General features: G+C 44.2%; 1 protein-coding gene and 1 non-coding gene across 3 annotated transcripts in view; both read right to left on the bottom strand.

Annotated features, from left to right (window-relative positions):
• The window catches only part of LOC132836114 (zinc finger protein 239-like), a 60,128-nt gene that overhangs the window by 5,890 nt on the left and 34,520 nt on the right, over positions 1–19,718 (bottom strand). The window contains exon 1 of one of the 2 annotated variants that reach the window (XM_060855392.1): positions 5,288–5,337. The exons of the other annotated variant lie outside the window; for it this stretch is intronic. The gene's annotated coding sequence lies outside the window, so the exon portion shown is untranslated. Of the gene's footprint in view, positions 1–5,287; positions 5,338–19,718 lie in introns of those variants that run through there. 2 annotated transcript variants of the gene reach the window in all.
• trnar-acg (transfer RNA arginine (anticodon ACG)) lies at positions 7,792–7,864 on the bottom strand. The gene has a single exon. It is a non-coding gene; the product is annotated as a tRNA-Arg (tRNA).

Here is a 19,718-nt window from a genome sequence, read left to right as displayed (position 1 = left end):
TAAACCCATCCAAACGCCTCTTAAATGTTGCAATTGTACCAGCCTCCACCACTTCCTCTGGCAGCTCATTCTATACATGTACCACTCTCTGTGTGAAAAAGTTGCTCCTTAGGTCTCTTTTATATCTTTCCCCTCTCACCCTAAACCTATGCCCTCTAGTTCTGGATTCCCCCACCCAAGGGAAAAGACTTTGTCCATTTATCCTATTCATGCTCCACATAATTTTGTAAACCTCTATAAGGTCACCTCTCAGCCTCCGCCGCTCCGGGGAAAACAGCCCCAGCCTATTCAGCCTCTCCCTATAGCTCAAATCCTCTGACCCTGGCAACATCCTTGTAAATCTTTTCCTGAACCCTTTCAAGTTTCACAACATCTTTCCAATAGGAAGGAGACCAGAATTGCACGCCAGAAATGAGACCAGAAACAGTAGCCGAACAAATGTCCTGTACAGCTGCAACATGACCTTCCAACACCTGTACTCAATACTCTGACCAATAAAGGAAAGCATACCAAATGCCTTCCTCATTAGACTATTACCTGCGACTCCACTTTCAAGGAGCTATGAACCTGCATTCCAAGGTCTCTTTGTTCAGCAACACTCCCTAGGACCTTACCACTAAGTGTATAAGTCCTGCTAAGACTTGCTTTCCCAAAATGTAGCACCTCACATTTATCTGAATTAAACTCCATCTGCCACGTCTCAGCCCATTGGCCCATCTGGTCAAGATCCTGTTGTAATCAGAGGTAATCTTCTTCACTGTCCACTCCACCTCCAATTTTGAAGTCATCTGCAAACTTACTAACTGTACCCCTTATGCTTGCACCCAAATCATTTATGTAATGACAAAAAGTAGAGGGCCCAGCACCGATCTTTGTGGCACTACACTGGTCACAGGCCTCCAGTCTGAAAAACAACCCTCCACCACCACCCTGTCTTCTACCTTTCAGACAGTTCTGTATCCAAATGGCTAGTTAGAGTCATAGAGATGTACAAGATCTAACCTTGCTAACCAGTCTCCCATGGGGAACCTTTTCGAATGGCTTACTGAAGTCCTTATAGATCACATCTACTGCTCTGCCCTCATCATTCCTCATTGTTTTTTTTTAGATTACTTACAGTGTGGATACAGGCCCTTCAACCCTACAACTCCACATCGACCCACCGAAGTGCAACCCACCCAGACCCATTCCGCTACATTTACCCCTTCACCTAACATTACGGGCAACTTAGCGTGGCCAATTCACCTAACCTGCACATTTTTGGACTGTGGGAGGAAACCCACGCAGATAGGGGGAGAATGTGCAAACTCCACACAGTCAGCCGCCTGAGGCGGGAATTGAACCCGCGTCTCCGGCGCTGTGAGGCAGCAGTGCTAACCATTGTGCCACCGCGCTGCCCATGTGCCATTGTGCCACTGCGCCACCCACCTTCTTCAAAAAACTCAATCAAGTTTGTGAGACATGATTTCCCATGCACAAAGCCATGTTGACTATCCCTAATCAATCCTTGCCTTTCCAAATACATGTACATCCTGTCCCTCAGGTTTCCCTCCGATAACTTACCCACCACTGACGTCAGGCTCACTGGTCTATAATTCCCTGGCTTGTCCTTACTACCCTTCTTAAAGAGTGGCACCAAGTTAGCCAACCTCCAGTCTTCCAGCACCTCACCTGTGACTATCGATGATACCAATATCTCAGCAAGAGGCCCAGCAATCACTTCTCTAGCTTCCTACAGAGTTCTAGAGTACACATGATCAGGTCCTGGGGATTTATCCACCTTTATGAGTTTCAAGTCATCCAGCACTTCCTCCTCTGTAATATGGACATTTTGCAAGGCGTCACAGTCTATTTTGCTACTTTCTATATCTTCCACAGTAAATACTGATGCAAAGTACTCGTTTAGTATCTCCCACATTTTCTGCAGCTCCACACACACAAAGGCCGCCTTGCTGATCTTTGAGGGGCCCTATTCTCTCCCTAGTTATCTTTTTGTCCTTAATGTACTTGTAACAACCCTTTGGATTCTCCTTAATTCTATTTGCCAAAACTATTTCATGTCCCCTTTTTGCCCTCCTGATTTCCCTCTTAGGTATACTCCTACTGCCTTTATACTCTCCTAAGGATTCACTCGATCTATCCTGTCAATTCCTTACATATGCTTCCTTCTTTTCTTAACCAAACCCTCAATTTCTTTCGCCAACACCCAAGAAGTGGTGAGCCTGTGGAATTCATTGCCACAGGAAGTAGTTGATGCCAAAACATTGAATGTATTCAAGAGGCAGCTAGAAGTAGCACTTGGGGCAAATGGGGTCAGAGGTTACAGAGAGAAAGCAGGATTAGACTATTGAGTTGGACAATCAATAATGATCGTGATGGAGCAGGCTCGAAGGGCCCAATGGTCTCCTCCTGCTCCTATCTTCTATTTTTCTATATTTATATAGGAGCTACAACTGACGTTGTTATACTTTGTCAAAATGGGGCGGCACAGTGGCTAGCACTGCTGCCTCACAGCACCAGGGACCTGGGTTCAATTCTACCCTCGGGTGACTGTTTGTGTGGAATTTGCACTTGGCTTTCCTCTGGGTGCTCTGGTTTCCTTCCACAGTCTAAAGATGTGCCAGTTAGATGCATTGGCAATGCTAAGTTGCCTATAGTGTCCGGGGACGTGTAGTTAGGTGGATAAGCCATGGCAAATGCAGAGTTACAGGGATAGGGTAGAGGGGTTGGTAAGGGTGGGATGATCTTTTGATTGGTTGGTGTAGACTTGATGGGCTGCTTCTGCACTACAGGGATTCTATGATAAAGAAAGGTGTTATTTGTTATGAAGCTCTACAAGCTTTTGACAAATATTTTAATCCAAGATAAAATAAGGTTCTTGAAAGAGCAAGATTTAACAGAGGATGATAACATTCAAAGGAATCCATTAATAATCTTTGTATATTAGTTGGAAACTGTGGCTATGGAACATTGAAGTCAAAATTAATCAAAGTCAGATTTGCTGTAGGAGTTATTAATGAGTCTTTATCAGAGTTATTACTGTCCAAAGAAGATCTGACTTTGGAGAAAGCAATTCAGACTGTGCAGGGAGGAGAAACAAGGAAGAATCACAGACAAATCAAGAGAGGAGAGCAAACAAGGAGCAAACAGAATCCATCCACTTGATAAGGTATGAAATGTTCTATAGGCATGTTTGAGAAGCCAGTCCAAAGAGTACGTTAAACATCAGAGTCGGTGTCAGCACTGTTCAACAAAAATGTCTAAGAACAAGCAGCGTCCTATTATGACAAAAAGTATAAGCCACTTTCAGAAGATATACAGAAGATGTAGCTTCAAAGCAGCAAAAACTCAAATGCCTACTCATACAGAGCTGTTAATGCAATAGAAACACCTGCATTATAAAAGATGCAGTGCAAAATTGTTAATCCAAACATCTTAAGTTTGGCAAAAGCTGGTGGAGTTTTAAAATCGGCTTTTATTCATTAGAATTTAGAAGAATGCAGTGGGGTAATCTTACTTTAAACATACAAAATTCTGAGAGAATTGACTGGATATATGTTGAAAATGTTTCCAGCAGTGGGAGAATCTCAAACAAGGGGCATTGTTACAGAATAAAGGGACACTCATTTAAAACTGAGATGTGAACGAATTTTTTTTGTCCAGAGGACCACATGGCTGGAATTTTTACTGTAGAGAGTTGTCGAGGCTAGATCACAAAGGGTGGCACAGTGGCTCAGTGGTTAGCACTGCTGCCTCATAGGGTCCCGGGTCCGATTCTCGCCTCGGGTGACTGTCTGTGTGGAGTTTGCACGTTCTCCCCGTGTCGACGTGGGTTTCCTCCAGGTGCCCTGATTTCCTTCCACAGTCCAAAGATGTGCAGGTTAGATGAATTGCATATAGTGTTCAGGGATGTGTAGGTTAGGTGCCTGAGTCAGGGGTAAATATATGGTAGGGGGAATGAGTCTGGGTGGGTTACTCCTCAGGGGGTCAGTGTGGACTTGTTGGCAGAAGAGCCTGTTTCCACACTGTAGGGATTCTATGACATATTAAAAGAGGCAGTAAATAGATTTGAGAAGCTGAGGGCTATGATTATCTGGCACGAAGTTGAGACCTGGGGCAGAGCAGCCATGATTATTTGGATGGTGGGCAGGGACCAAATGCCTATTCCTGCTTCAAATCTTATATTTGTATCATTCATTTTTAATCAATTTTTCTCATCCATTTTTACATTAATGCCAGGTCAAGTGTCTTGATACAAAATTAAATACCAAGGCTGAAGAACAGAAGCTGCAGCCCACAGATTCAACTAAATGGTCTATCTGGCAAAACTCTCATACAATACAAACAACATAACAGATTTGAAATTACATATCATTTACAATCAACACTTCTCACTCTTAAGACTGCAAACACATCCTTGAGGCATCAGAAGGATGATGTTCAAGTAGATCTGTAAGATGGTGAATAGATCAAAAGAAACAAGTTATGCAAAGTCTATTCAAAAAGAAGCCAGTCAGAGAATAACTGATCAAGGAAAACACTGTTGCTTTCAGCGAGCGTCCTGGAGATAATAATTTCTTGACAGAACACAAAATGAAGAAAAAAATATATTAAGATTACCTTAGCTTGCATGAGTAACACTCCATAAATCAATCGATAGGGAATCTGTGACAATGTAGGGGTGGTGGAAATGTTTTTCCATTCTGATCCTCACTCAAGAACACTCAGAGGTCAGAAATCAAATTGTGAACAAATAAAATACGAGAAGACGGAGAAGTCCAGCTCATGATTCCTCAGTGAACTTAAGTTCTACAGGCAACACAACTATCTGCCTGGCACACTGTGACAGCAGGTTTGAATTTGTTGTCAGATGACGAAGTGGGACAAGTTCATTTATATATACATTCATACATGTGTATATCGATATTGCAAATCGTTCATCATTAAGACCTTGGGATCCAAATACTGTAGCTGGATAGACAAGTTGTCACTATTCTGCTCTGCTGGAAGCAAGCTTGATCCCTGCCCAAACCTCCCTCGTGAAATCTTTGCCCTCTACAAAGATGGCGGCAGAGCTGCAGCAGACCACATATTAAATACCCCCTAACCACCCCAATAAAGATGGCGGTTGTCACCCGGGGCCGAACACAGAGTTACCACCCCGCTCACTGCAAATTGCGAGAGATAACCCACTTTATTGAAGGTTTGCGATTAATACAAGATGTTTATGAATCTTTCCCGTTCGATCGCGAGATCCATCGCTCGCTCCGCCACGCCCTATTCTTACCGTTGCTGATCAGAGAAAAGAACTTCCTCGCCTCGCAGCACCTTGTCCGCGCATGCTCCCCAGACACTGGCACAATACGCCTGCGCATCTTTTCCCAGTTGTGAATAGGGCCTATTTTCCGCTGCGGCGAATGCTGGGTAATATCCCTCCATGAAAAATTTATGTTTTTTTAAATAAGGGAAATGCTGATGCTGGATCTCTGAAACAAAACCAGAAATTGCTGGAGATGTCTGGCAGCATCAGGGAAGAGAAAGCAGTGGCTTCACTTAGAGGTCGCCACTGATGATGCTAAATTTAAGGTGAAGGGTGGAAGGTATAGGGGAGATGTCAGGGGTGGGTTCTTTACCCAGAGAGTGGTGGGGGCATGGAATGCGCTGCCCATGGGAGCAGTAGAGTCAGAATCATTGGCGACCTTTAAGCGGCAATTGGATAGGTACATGGATGGGTGCTTAATCTAGGATAGATGTTCGGCACAACATCGTGGGCCGAAGGGCCTGTTCTGTGCTGTATTGTTCTATGTTCTATGTTCTATGCTACCTAGCCAGGTAACGAAATATCTGGATATCAAACCGACAGCTCAGCGAGCAAAACCCTACACCCCTAGAAAACAGAGTTTCCAGTCCAGTGACTCTTCTTCAGATGCTGAGTGTTGTAAAGTTGGGGAGAATAATTGTAGATTGGGAGACAGGAATTTAGAATTTGGTGGGGAGGTATTGCGTGGTCCCTTTAAAAGATGGTGTTTTTTCAGTGCTCATGGTTAAAATGGATGTTTTGAGCATCTTTAAAGTTTGCAAGAACCGAGAGCACACAAACTGAAACATTTCATAGAATCATAAAATCCCTACAATGTGTAAATTAGGCCATTTGGCCCAACAAGTCCAACCTGACCCTTCGAAGAGTAACCCACCCAGACCCATTCACCTACCTATTATGCAACATTTCCCTTGACTAATGCACCTAACCTACACATTCACGAACACTGTAGGCAATTCAGCATGGCCAATTCACCTACCTGCACACCTTCAGATAGTGGGAGAAAACCGGAGCACATGGAGGACATGCAAGAATGTGCAAACTCGTTTGTATCCAAAGGCTGTACAGTTAGCAGGCCAAGCAGCAGTTTGCATCAAGAAAACAGTCTTATTTAAATTTAGCCAATCAATTTAAACCAGGCACTTAGATACCAAAAATCAATTAAATTTAAATCTGATGTTTTGACAACATTGGACCGATCCTATGTAAGAAATACTGTTATGTCATCAAGGGTATAAAACAAGGGTGCAGTTGGACAAAGACCCTAGACCCAACTGCCAACTGCCAGAGCCAACAGCCCTCAGCTCGAGGGAGAGAGAGAGAAATTGGTTCTCACAGTCATCCATGTATTAGAGAAAGCATCATTTTAAAAAGTTACCAATGATGAAATGACAGAAGAATTGGAGGAAGCATTCCTGACAGAAGAATGATGGAAGACACACAGAACATTCTGGAAGGCATGTAACCTAGCTGTAATTTCAGGAAACTAAATTCTATTTTTTTGTATGAATGGGAAATGTATTCACTGGAATAGCATACTGTTAGAATCTTGTTTTATTCATGATTAAATAGTCATGGAATCATAGAGATGTACAGCACGGAAACAGACCTTTCGGTCCAACCCGTCCATGCCGACCAGATATCCCAACTCAATCCAGTCACACCTGCCAGCACCCAGCCCATATCTCTCCAAACCCTTCCTATTCATATACCCATCCAAATGCCTCTTAAATGTTGCAATTGTACCAGCCTCTACCACTTCTTCTGGCAACTCATCCCAGACACTGCTGTTGGTGCGTCTGTCCTCCCAGCGGGTTGGCGGGATTTTGCGCAGGCAGTGTTGGTGGGACTACTCCAGCCCCTTGAGGTGTCCATGTCTCAGAGTCCTATAGGAGAGTCAGAACCACCACAGCTCTGTATACCATGATCTTGGTGTCAGATCTGATGGTGTTATCCTCCAACACCCTTTTCTTAAGCTTGAGCCTATCTTCTGCTGAACACTTCCTTCGCTGATTGGTATCAGTAAATTCGACTCATGTCAATTAGACAGACTGGTGGAAGTGAATCTACCTTGGATATCTCAGCTGGTTCCAGTGGAAATGACCATAATGGATATCATTCTGACAGAGGGACCATATATGCCAGAGGTATTTAGATTAGATTAGACTTACAGTGTGGAAACAGGCCCTTCGGCCCAACAAGTCCACACCGACCCGCCGAAGCGCAACCCACCCATACCCCTACATTTACCCCTTACCTAACACTACGGGCAATTTAGCTTGGCCAATTCACCTGACCCGCACATCTTTGTGACTGTGGGAGGAAACCGGAGCACCCGGAGGAAACCCACGCAGACACGGGGAGAACGTGCAAACTCCACACAGTCAGTCGCCGGAGTCGGGAATTGAACCCGGGTCTACAGGCGCTGTGAGGCAGCAGTGCTAACCACTGTGCCACCCACAAACTTATTGCGAGCCAGGTAGGAGTCGAACCTACAATCTTCTGATCCGTAGTCAGACGCGTTATCCATTGCGCCACTGGCCCTCACTATGTTTTAGGGGTCAATTTTAACAGAGACCAAATTGAATTTTTTTAAAAACCAGAAGCATGTCATTCTTGAGCCTGCATATTGTAGCACAATTCTCCAATAAACCACACAAAACATAAAACGTATGGAGCCAAACCAAAGATGAATGCTGTGCCCAAAACTTTACAGTGGCCCATTGTATTGTGCTGTGGTGTGCTGGAAGCGAAGGGTTAACTGTACCATTATAATAACATACAGTACAAACCACAGTACATGATAGCTACTGCGCATATATTGCGTGCAATTCTAGTCTCCTTCCTATCGGAAAGATGTTGTGAAACTTGAAAGGGTTCAGAAAAGATTTACAAGGAAGTTGCCGGGGTTGGAGGATTTGAGCTATAGGGAGAGGCTGAATAGGCTGGGGCTGTTTTCTCTGGAGCGTTGGAGGCTGAGGGGTAGTCAGAAGGAATTTTTTTTGGTTTGTTAATAGTTTAGGTAATTTGTTCATTGTTAGTTGGATATATTGTTAATTGTTGTGAGTGTCAGAAATTTATCTTATTCAACCACTAGTGGCTGCTGAACAGCAGGTTACACAACGTTTCACGGATTATAGGGTGAGGTGCTCCTCTTTGGGTGTTTTGGTTTTAGTTCTCAGGAAGGTGTCACCCTTTGTTTTATAACACTAAGTTTCTACAGCAATTTCAGTTTTTGTTTCATTTTTACTTCATCCTGACTTATGTTGCACATATTGGATGAAGGCCAGGGCTGAAAAATGTGTTGCTAGAAAAGCGCAGCAGGTCAGGCAGCACCAAAGGAGCAGGAGAATCGACATTTCGGGCATAAGCCCTTCTTCAGGAAGGCCAGGGCCAAGGAAATCAAACAATAAAACTAGGGAATACATCAGACTGAAATCAGTCAGGGAAGAGACTAACATGATAATTGACTGGTACACTCTTCTGCGAATGATTATACTCCACTGTTGGGAAATACAAGTGGGGAATTTTTTAAAATGGTTTATTTCTGGAATGTGGGCATTATTGCCCATCCCTAGTTGCCCTTGAGAAGGTGATAGAGAGCTGCCTCTTGAACTGCTACAGTCCACCTGCTGTGGGTTGACCCACAATGCCATCAGGGAGAGAATTCCAGGATTTTGACCAAGTGACAGTGAAGGAACGATTATATATTTCCAAGTCAGCATGGTGAGTGGCTTGGAGGGTGTTGCGAAGTTGGGTAGAGTATTTGTGCATTTGAAGGCAGGATATTAGAATTTGATGTTTGTAAAATTATATGGAGAAAACATTATGTTGTCCCTTTAAAAGACGTTTTTTCTCAGTGCTTAGAGTTAAAATGGATATCTGAACAGCATTTTAACGTGCAGATGCACGGAGTGCCCAAATTGAAACATTTTGTATCAAACGGACAAGCAGCATTAGCAAGACAACATATCTTTTAAAATTTAGCCAAGTTACTTAAACCAGGCATTTGTTGACTAAGAACCAATTAAATTTAAATCTGATCATTTTGACAACCTAGAACCAATTCATGTTTGCCTGTATTGTTCAGACCATTGATTATAGGAGTTGGAGCATCATGTTGAGGTTGTACAGGATGTTGGAAGTATATTATTAAAATGGAGAGGGTTCAGAAAAGATTTACCAGGACATTGCTAGGACTGGAGAGTTCGGATTATGTAGAGAGGCTGGATAGGCTGAGACATTTTTCACTGGAATTTAGGAGGTTGACCTTAAAGAGGTTTATAAAATCATAAAGGCCATAGATATGGTGAATAGCAAAAGTCTTTTCCCTAGTATGGATGAGTTCAAAGTTAGAAGGCATATTTTAAGGTGATAGGAGAAAGATTTATAAGGGACCACGGGGCAACTTCTTCACACAGAATGTGGTTCATATATGAAATGAAGTGCCAGAGCAAGTTGTAGATTCAGATACAGTTACAACATTGAAAATACATTTGAATAAGTGCATGAATAGGAAATGTTTAGAGGGATCTGGCCAAATGCAGGCAAGTGGGACTAGTTTAGTTTAGGAAACATAGCCAGCACGGACTAGTTGGACCAAAGGGTCTATTTCCATGCCTTATGACTCTATAAGCTATGAGTGTATGTTTAGAAATCCACATTGGTTATTCAAAGCTGAGAAAGTTGAAGACATCCGTTGTGTGAATGTCCAAGGACGAGACTTTGCAAGCCATAGGAACAGAGAAGTACTGAAGTCAAACCTACAGATTTGATAGGGATGGAAACTATCTCTGGTTTTTGGGAAGCTGGAAAGTGATGGCCATAGAGTCATACAGTACGGTTTAGGCCCATCAGCCCACTAAGTCTGCACTGAACTATCTACACTAGTTCCACTTTCCAGTCCTTGGTCCTTTCAGTCTCTGCTTGATAATCAATTAAGTGAGGGAAGGTGTCATCAGCAGTGCTAACAAGCAGCACTTTCTCAGCAGTAAATTGTTCACTAATACCCAGTTTGCTTCCATTAGGACCACTCAGCTCCTGACCTCATTGGAGCCTTGGTTTGAGTATGGACAAAAGAGCTGAATTCCAGAGGTGAGATGAGAGTGACAGCCTTTGGCATCAGGGACACTTTCACTCAAGTGTGGCATCAAGGAGCCCGAGCAAAACTGGAATCAATAGGTATCGGGGGCAAACTCTCCACTGGTTGGAGTCATACCCAGCATGTAAGATGGTCATGGTTGTTGGAGATCAGTCATCTCAGCTCCAAGGCATCTCTGCAGGAGTTCCTCAGGATAGTCTCCGAGCCCATCTTCATGTGGCTTCATCACTGGCCTTCCCTCCATCATAAGGTCAGATGTGGGGATGTTTGCTGATGATTGCACAATATTCAGCACCATTCACGACTCCTCAGATACTGAAGCAGTCATGTTCAAGTGAAAAAGATCCGGGCAATATCTGGGCTTCTACTGACAAGTGACAAGTAACATTAAAAAAACAAAGAGAACAAAGAACATTATAGCACAGGAACAGGCCCTTCAGCCCTCCAAGCCCACACTGACATATTTTGACCTTTCATATTTGTGTCAGATAAATGCCAGGCAATGACCATCTCCAATAAGAGTCAAACTGACCACTGCCCTTTGACATTCAATGGTGTTACCATCACTGAATTCCCCACTATCAACACCCTTGGGGTTGCCATTGATCAGAAAGTTAACTGGACTCGCCACAATAACACTGTGACTGTAAGAGTAGATCAGAGACTAGGAATACTGCAGCAACAAATTCACCTTGTGTCTCCCCAAACCCCATCCATCATCTACAAGGCACAAGGCATAATTGTGATGGAATACACACCACTTGCTTGGATGGGTGTAACTCCAACACTCAAGGAGCTTGACACCATCCTGGACAAAGCAGCCCGCTTGCTTGATACCACATCCACAAACATCCATTCCCTCCACCACAGACACTCAGTAGCAGCAGTGTGTAGTATCCACAAGATGCACTGCAGAAATTCACCAAAGATCCTCCAAACCCATGATCACATCCACCTAGAAGGACAAGGGCAGCAGATACAGGGAAACACCACCACCTTCCTCTCCAACCAACTGACCATCCTGATTTGGAAATAAATCACTGTTCCCTCACTGTCACTGGGCCAAAATCCTGGAATTCCTTCCCTAATGGCATTGTGCGTCAACTCACAGCATATGGACTGCAACAGTTCAAGAAGACAACTCACCACCATCTTCTAGGGATGGGCAATAAATGCTGGCTGGCCAGTCACGCCCACATCCCACCAGTGAATTTAAAAAAATCTTCAATGGAGGTAGCAGCTGCATCCTGTCCTTGCCCTCATGCAGGTCAACTCTTAGCCTTCTCTGCTATAAAGAATAAAACCCATGCTTACGCAGCCTCTCTTCATCCCCAAACTCCTGGTGAATCTCCTCTGCACCCCCTCCATGGGATCCAAAGTTAGATCACTTGGGATCCAGGGAGAGAAAGCCAATTGGATAGAAAATCGTCTGGAGGGTAGAAGACAAAGGGCATTGGTCGAGGATTGTTATACAGGAACCCTGCAACCAGCAGCATGTTGAAAGGATCAGTTCTGGTTCCACTGTTGTTCATCATTTACATCAATGATTTAGATGAGAATATGGGAGGTATGGTTAACAAGTTTCAGGATGACACCAAAATGGGTATTATAGTGGACTGTGAAGAAGGTTATCTGAGAGTACAATGATCAGGTGGGCCCATGGGCTGAGAAGTGACAGATAGAGTTTACTTTAGATAAATGTGAGGTATTGTAGTTTGATTAGATTAGATTAGACTTACAGTGTGGAAACAGGCCCTTCGGCCCAACAAGTCCACACCGACCCGCCGAAGCGCAACCCACCCATACCCCTACATTTACCCCTTCACCTAACACTACGGGCAACTTAGCATGGCCAATTCACCTGACCCGCACATCTTTGGACTGTGGGAGGAAACCGGAGCACCCGGAGGAAACCCATGCAGACACGGGGAGAACGTGCAAATTCCACACAGTCAGTCGCCTGAGTCGGGAATTGAACCCGGGTCTCAGGCGCTGTGAGGCAGCAGTGCTAACCACTGTGCCACCGTGCCGCCCACGAAAAAAGCAAATAATAAAGCAAATCATGGCAGTACTTACACAGTTGATTGAAGGGCTCTGGGAAGTGTTGTGGAACACAGGAAACTAGGGGTGCAGGCACATAGTTCCTTGAAAGTGCCATCGCACGGAGACTGGGTGGTGAAGACTACATTTGCCATGCTTGCCGTCATTGATCAGAGCATTGAGTATGGGAGTTGAGATGTCATGTTGTAGATGTACAAGACATTGGTGAGGCCACTTTTAGAATATTGCATACAATTCTGGTTTCCCTACTGTCGGAAGGATGTTGCTAAACTAGAACAGGTATGGAAGAAAATTTACAAGGATGTTGCTGGGACTGGATGGGTTGAGTTGTAAGAAGAGGCTGGATAGGCTGGGACATATTTTCCTTGGGCTATCAGGGGTGAGCTTGTAAAGATTTGCAAAATCATGAGGGGCATAAATATGGTGAATAGCCAAGGTCTTTTTCCAAGGCTAGGAGAGTCCAAAATGAAAGGTCGTTGATTTAAGATGACAGGGGAAAGATTTAAAAGGGAGTCAAAGAGCAATTTTTTTCATAGAGGGTGGTGTGTGTGCAGAATGAGCTACCAGGGGAAGTGGTAGAGTCATAGAGTTGTACAGCATGGAAACTCATCCATGCTGACCAGATACCCTAAATTAATCTAGTCCCTCTTGGCCCATATCCCTCTAACCCCTATTCATGTGTACCCATCCAGATGCCTTTTAAATGTTGTAATTGTACCAGCTTCTATCACTTCCACTGGCACTTGGTTCCATACACCTATCACCTTCTGTGTTAAAAAGTTACCCCTTTTGTCCTTTTTAAAGCTTTCCTCTTGCACCTAACACCGATGCCATCTGGTTTTGCACTCCTTATCCTGGGAAAAAAGACATTGGCTGTTCATCCTATGCATGCCCCTCATGATTATATAAACCTCTATAAGATCACCTTTCAACCTCCAATGCTCAAGGGAACATAGCCCCAGCTCAAACCCTCCAACCTTGGCAACATCCTTGTAACTCTTTTCTTCACCCTTTCACATTTAGCAATATCTTTCCTCTAGCAGGGAGACCAGAATTGAATGTGGTATTCCAAAAGTAGCCTAACCAATGTCCTGTACAGCCGCAACATGACAACACAACTCCAACACTCAATGCACTAACCAATAAAGACAAGTGTACCGAATGCCTTCTTCACTACCCTGTCTACTTGTGAACCTGTACCCCAAGGTCACTTCCCAGGACCCTACTATGAAATGTCTAAGTCCTACCCTGATTTGACTTACCAGATTGCAACACCTCACATTTATCTAAATTAAACTCCATCTGCTACTCCTCACCCCATCAGCCCATCTGATCAAGGTCCCATTGTACTTTGAGATAACCTTCTTCCCCCAGCCTAGTTGCCATCTGCAAACTTAGTAACTATTCCTCCTATATTCACATCCAAACCATGGAGATAAATGACAAAAAGCAGTGGTTTCAGCACTGATCCCTACAGCAACACCTCTGGTTACTGACCTCCAGTCTGAACAACAAGCCTCCAACATCACCCTCTGTCTCCTGCCTTCAAGCTAATTTTGTATCCAATGGCTAGCTCTCCCTAGACTCGATGTCATCCAACCTCGTTAACCAGTCTACCATGCGGAACCTTGTCAAACTCCTTGCTGAAGTCCATACAATGTCCACTGCTCTGCCTTCCTCACTCCTCTTATTCACTTCTTCAAAAAAGTTTTTGATGGCAAGATAGATTCACTACAGTGGGGAAACAGACGCTTCAGCCCAACAAATCCACACCAGCTCTCCAAAGAGTAACCCATCCAGACCAATCCCCTATTATCCAATATTTACCCACGACCAATACATCCCTGAACCTATACATTTAGCATGGCCAATTCACCTACCCTGTAAAACTTTGGATTGTGGGATAAACTCTACACAGAGAATCACCTGAGGCTGGAATCGAACTCAGGTCCTGTGAGGTTGCAGTGCTGACCACTGAGCCACCATGCCACCCCAGTAGAGTTATATGCTGAAGCCAGAGTTATTCTGCCTTGCTGGTTCCTTTTGTTGAACTTTCTTTTTTCCATCTCTTTTCTGCAGGTTCTCTTATCCTGATCCCACAGCCCCCACAACTTTTAATTTCTTAAACTTTCCAGGAGAGAATGGAGAATGGAAGAGGTGAGCCCAAGTCCAGGCTGACACAGGAGATGAATCAAAGGTTATGCCGGCCTGGAGGGCAAGTCGCAGGGCTGAGCCCAGGCCAGGAGGCAATCAAAGCCCCAGCCGGATGGGAAGATGAGTCCTGGAGCTGAGTCATGGGCCGGAGCCCAGGCCAGGACGCAGTCAAAGCCTCGGCCGGACAGGAGGACGAGTCCTGGAAGCGAGTCACAGGCTGGAGCCAGGCCGGGAGGCAGTGCCAAGCCAAAGCTGCGTGGGAGATGAGTTTTGGAGCCAAGTCCTGGTGGAGAAGCTATAAGCTGGAACCCAGCGCGAGAGGCAGGCCAGGCTGGACTGGGAGACAATGCCTGGTGGTGGGTCCCAAGCTGGAGGCCAGCGTGAAGAGACAGCGAGTCATCATGTTCTGAAGCCCAACAGCCGAGGACTCAGTGGAATGGACTGCAATTTGAGTACTTTTTAAAGATACTTTTATTCTTATTCTGGACTTGGAGTAATTCATAGTACTTTTTAAACTTTGTATTCCTATGTTCGACTCTTTTCTTCACTCTTTCAATTCTGCAACAAAGTACCTGTACCTAAGATGGCACCAAAGCAGCGACATTACAAATTTTTCACCGCACTCATTTAAATGCAAGTGACAATGAAGGCTATTCTATTTTAAACTCGTGATGTGGAGGTGCCAGTGTTGGACTGGGGTGGACAAAGTTAAAACTCTCACAACACCAGGTTATAGGCCAACAGATTTATTTGGAAGCACTAGCTTTCATAGCACTGCTCCTTCATCAGGTAACTGACCTTCAGTCTGAAAAGCAGCCCTCCACCATCACCCTGTCTTCTACCTTCGAGCCAGTTCTATATCCAATGGCTAGTTCTCCCTATATTCCATGAGATCTAACCTTGCTAACCAGTCGACCATGAGGAATTTTTGTCGAATGCCTGACTGAAGTTCATACAGATCAAGTCCACAGCTCTGCCTTCATCAAAGCTCTTGGTTACTTCTTCAAAAAAGTCAATCAGGTTAGTGAGACATGATTTCTCACACACAGAGCACGTTGACTATCCCTAGTCAGTCCTTGTCTTCGCAAATAAATGTACATCCTGTCGCTCAGGATTCCCTCCAACTTGTCCACCACTGATGTCAGGCTCACTGGTGTGTAGTTCCCTGGCTTTTCCTAACTACCTTGCTTAAATAGTGGTATCATGTTAGCCAACCTCCAGTCTTCCAGCACCTCACCTGTGACTATCGATGATACAAATGTCTCAGCAAGTGGCCCAGCAATCACTTCCCTAGCTTCCCACAGAGTTCTAGGGTACACCTGATCAGGTCCTGGGGATTTATCCAACTTTATGCATTTTAAGACATCCAGCACCTCCTCCTCTGTAATATGGACATTTTTCAAGATGTCACCATCTATTTCCCCATATTCTATATCTTCCATGTAGTAAATACTGTTACAAAATACTCATTTAGTATCTCCCCCATCTCCTGTGGCTCCACACAAAGGCTGCCTTGCTGATCTTTGAGGCGGAAGTGAGGACTGCAGATGCTGAAAACCAGAGTTTAGATTAGAGTGGTGCTGGAAAAGCACAGCATGTCAGGCAGCATCCGAGGAGCAGGAAAATCGGCGTTTCGGGCAAAAGCCCTTCATCAGGAATGATGACATGCCTGACCTGCTGTGCTTTTCCAACACCACTCTAATCGTTGAGGTGCCCTATGCTCTCTCGAGTTACCCCTTTGTCCTCAATATATTTATAAAAACCCTTGGATTCTCCTTAACTGTATTTGCCAAAGCTATCTCATTGTCCCCTTTTTGCCCTCCTGATTTCTCTCAAGTATAGTCACACTGCCTTTATATTCTTCTAAGATTCATTCAATATCTGCTGTCTACACCTGAAATATGCTTCTTTCTTTTCCTTCACTAATACCTCAGTTTCTCTTGTCATCCAGTGTTCCCATCACCTACTAGCCTTGCCTTTCGCCCTAACAGGGACATACTGTTTCTGGACTCACGTTATCTAATTTCTGAAGGCATCCCATTTTCCAGCCGTCCCTTTACCTACAAACATCCACACCCAATCATCTTTTGAAGGTTCCAGACTAATACTGTCAAACATACCTTCCTCCAATTTATAATGTTAACTTTTAGACCCTATCTAAAAGGCAGCACGGTGGCTCAGTGGTTAGCACTGCTGCCTCACAACACCAGGGTCCCAGGTTCAATTCCAGCCTTAGGTGACTGTCTGTTGGAGTTTGCACATTCTCCCTGTGTTTGTGTGGGTTTCCTCCCATAGTCCAAAAATGTGCAGGTCAGGTGAATTGACTTTGTTAAATTGCCCATAGCATTAGGTGCATTAGTCAGAGGGAAATGGGTCTGGGTAGGTTACTCTTCCGACGGTCTGTGTGGACTGGTTGGGCCAAAGGGCCTGTTTCCACACTGTAGGTAATCTATCTATCCCTTTCCATCACTATTTTAAAACTAATACAATTATGGTCACTGGCCCCAAAATGCTCTCCCACTGACACCTCACTCACCTGCCCTGCCTTATTTCCCAAGAGTAGGTCAAGTTTTGCACCTTCTCTAGTAGGCACATCTACATACTGAGTCAGGCAATTTTCTTGTACATACTTAACAAATTCCCCTCCATCTGAACTCTGAACACTATGGCAGTCCCAGTCTATGTTTGGAAAGTTAAAATCCCACACCATAACCACCTTATTATTCTTACAGATAACTGAGATCTCCTTCCAAATTTGTTTCTCAATTTACCACTGATTGTTAGGGGAATCTATAGTACAATCGCAGTAAAGTGATCATCTCTTTCTTATTTCTCATTTTCATCCAAATAACTTACCTGGGTGTATTCCCAGGAATATCCCCCCTAAGCACAGCCATAGTGTTGGCCTTGATCAACAACGCTACTCCCCCTCTTCTCTTGCCCCACTTTCTATCTTTGCTGTAGCATTCGTGTCGTGAAACATTAAGCTGCCAGTCCTGTCCATCTCTGAGCCACATTTCTGTAGTTGCTGCGATATCCCAGTCCCATGTTCCTAACCATGCCCTGAGATCATCTGCGTTCCCTGTTAGGCCTCTTGCATTGAAATAAATGCAGTTTAATTCATCAGCTCTACCTTGTTCTCTGCTTTGCTCCTGCCTGCACAGACTGCCTGACTTGCTCTTTTCCCAATTGTACCAGTCTCAGACTGATCTCTTTCCTCACCATCTCCCTGGGAGCCACCACACTCCCCACCAACCTTCCTAGTTTAAATCTAGTTTAATGATCCAAAAATGTGAATCCTTTTCCTTTGCAGCAACTCCTCAGCCACACATTCATCTGCTCTACCCTCCTATTCCTACATTCACCAGCTCGTAACACCGGGAATAATCCAGAGATTACTACCCTCAAGGACTTCCTTTTTAAATTCCTGCCTCACATTCTTCATTCTCCCTATCAGAATCTCATCCTTTTCCCTTCCTACGTTGTTAGTTTCAACGTGTACAACTTACTGCTGCTGGTGCCACCCCCCTTTGAGAACATTCTGCACCCTCTCCAAGGTATCCTAGAGCCTGGCACCAAGAAGGCAACATACCATTCTGATTTCTTGATGCCAGCCACAGAGACATCTGTCTGTGCCTCTGTCTTGAGAGTCCCCTACCACAATCGATTGCTTGGAACCTGGCATAATCCTCATTACATTAAAGTCAGTCTCAGTACCAGAAACCTGGCTTTCAGTGCTACATTCCCCTGAGGGTCCATCAGCCCCTATATTTTCCAAAACAGCATACTTGTTTGATAGCCACAGAAGACTCCTGCACCTGTCTCACTCTCCTACCTTTCCTGGAGTTAACCCATCTACCTGACTGTATCTGTGGTTTTTCTCCCATCCTATAACTGCCATCCAACACACCCCTTAGTTTCTGTAAATTCCTATTGCCTCTAACTGTCACTCCTACTGATCCATGCAATCTGATAAGATTCACAACCAAACACATTTACTGCAGACATAATCATCAATAACATGGAAATTCTCCCTAATCCCATACATTCGATAGGAAGAGCACATCATTCTACTAATGGCTATCTTCGCACCTTAACAATCTACAGACCCATAAAATAGTACAGTCCTACTGCTCTAAAATATACTAACTTAGAACCTATGTTTTATATTTTTAAAAAATAATTAAGAGACAGATCTCGATAAAACATATAATCAAAAAATGACACACTCTACTCAATTTTGTAGATTTAGAAATAAAAAGAATAGCAAGGTTACACTTATTAACTATCCCACCTATCCCACCTCCATCGCACCTCCCCCAAGTCCCTCCTCCCTACCTTTTATCTTAGCCTGCTTGGCTACTCTCTCTCATTCCTGATGAAGGGCTTATGCTCGAAACGTCGAATTCCTTATTCCTGAGATGCTGCCTGGCCTGCTGTGCTTTGACCAGCAACACATTTTCAGCTGTGATCTCCAGCATCTGCAGACCTCATTTTTTACACTTATTAACTGTACATTTAGCTGCTCTTGTGCTGTGAGCTCTCCCACACAGGTTCCTCCAACAGCAATTGTGAATTTTGCTGCTTGTTAATTTTTCTTAGAAGCACTTCGATGTCCAGAGGTACTTGAACTCAAAGAGCAAAGGCAGTAGCTGTGCAGATTCACTGCTGTGTCAGATAGCGGCGCAGGTTTCTTTCTTGTTTGATTCACTGATCGTGTGGTCTCTACCTTTAAGTCTCCCTTCCTCCTTCTTAAAATGCTGTTGTTTTGATCATTTTGCCCCAAAGTTCCAAAACAATGCAACCGCTTATAAAACAGTAATTACTGCTCCTCAAATTTGAGGGAATCACCTCCAACACCTAAAATACCCAAAAAAAAAGAAGCAGCTCTTACAATCACTATTTTTTTTCCCCATCCTCTATCTTGGATTATCCAGAATCTGGAGCCACATAATTCTATCCGTGTAATGACAGGCAGGCAGACACACAAGAATCTGGCCCAGAAATTATCTGGGTCCAGGAAGTGACAAGTTTGAATTGAAAATATCTTCACTCTATGAATAATTACAAGGACATGGAGAG

Source organism: Hemiscyllium ocellatum, chromosome 46 (assembly GCF_020745735.1).
Source record: "Hemiscyllium ocellatum isolate sHemOce1 chromosome 46, sHemOce1.pat.X.cur, whole genome shotgun sequence".
NCBI lineage: Eukaryota > Metazoa > Chordata > Chondrichthyes > Orectolobiformes > Hemiscylliidae > Hemiscyllium > Hemiscyllium ocellatum.
The sequence above is the reverse complement of the archived record's forward strand: the minus strand, read 5'-3'. Positions and strand labels throughout refer to the sequence as shown.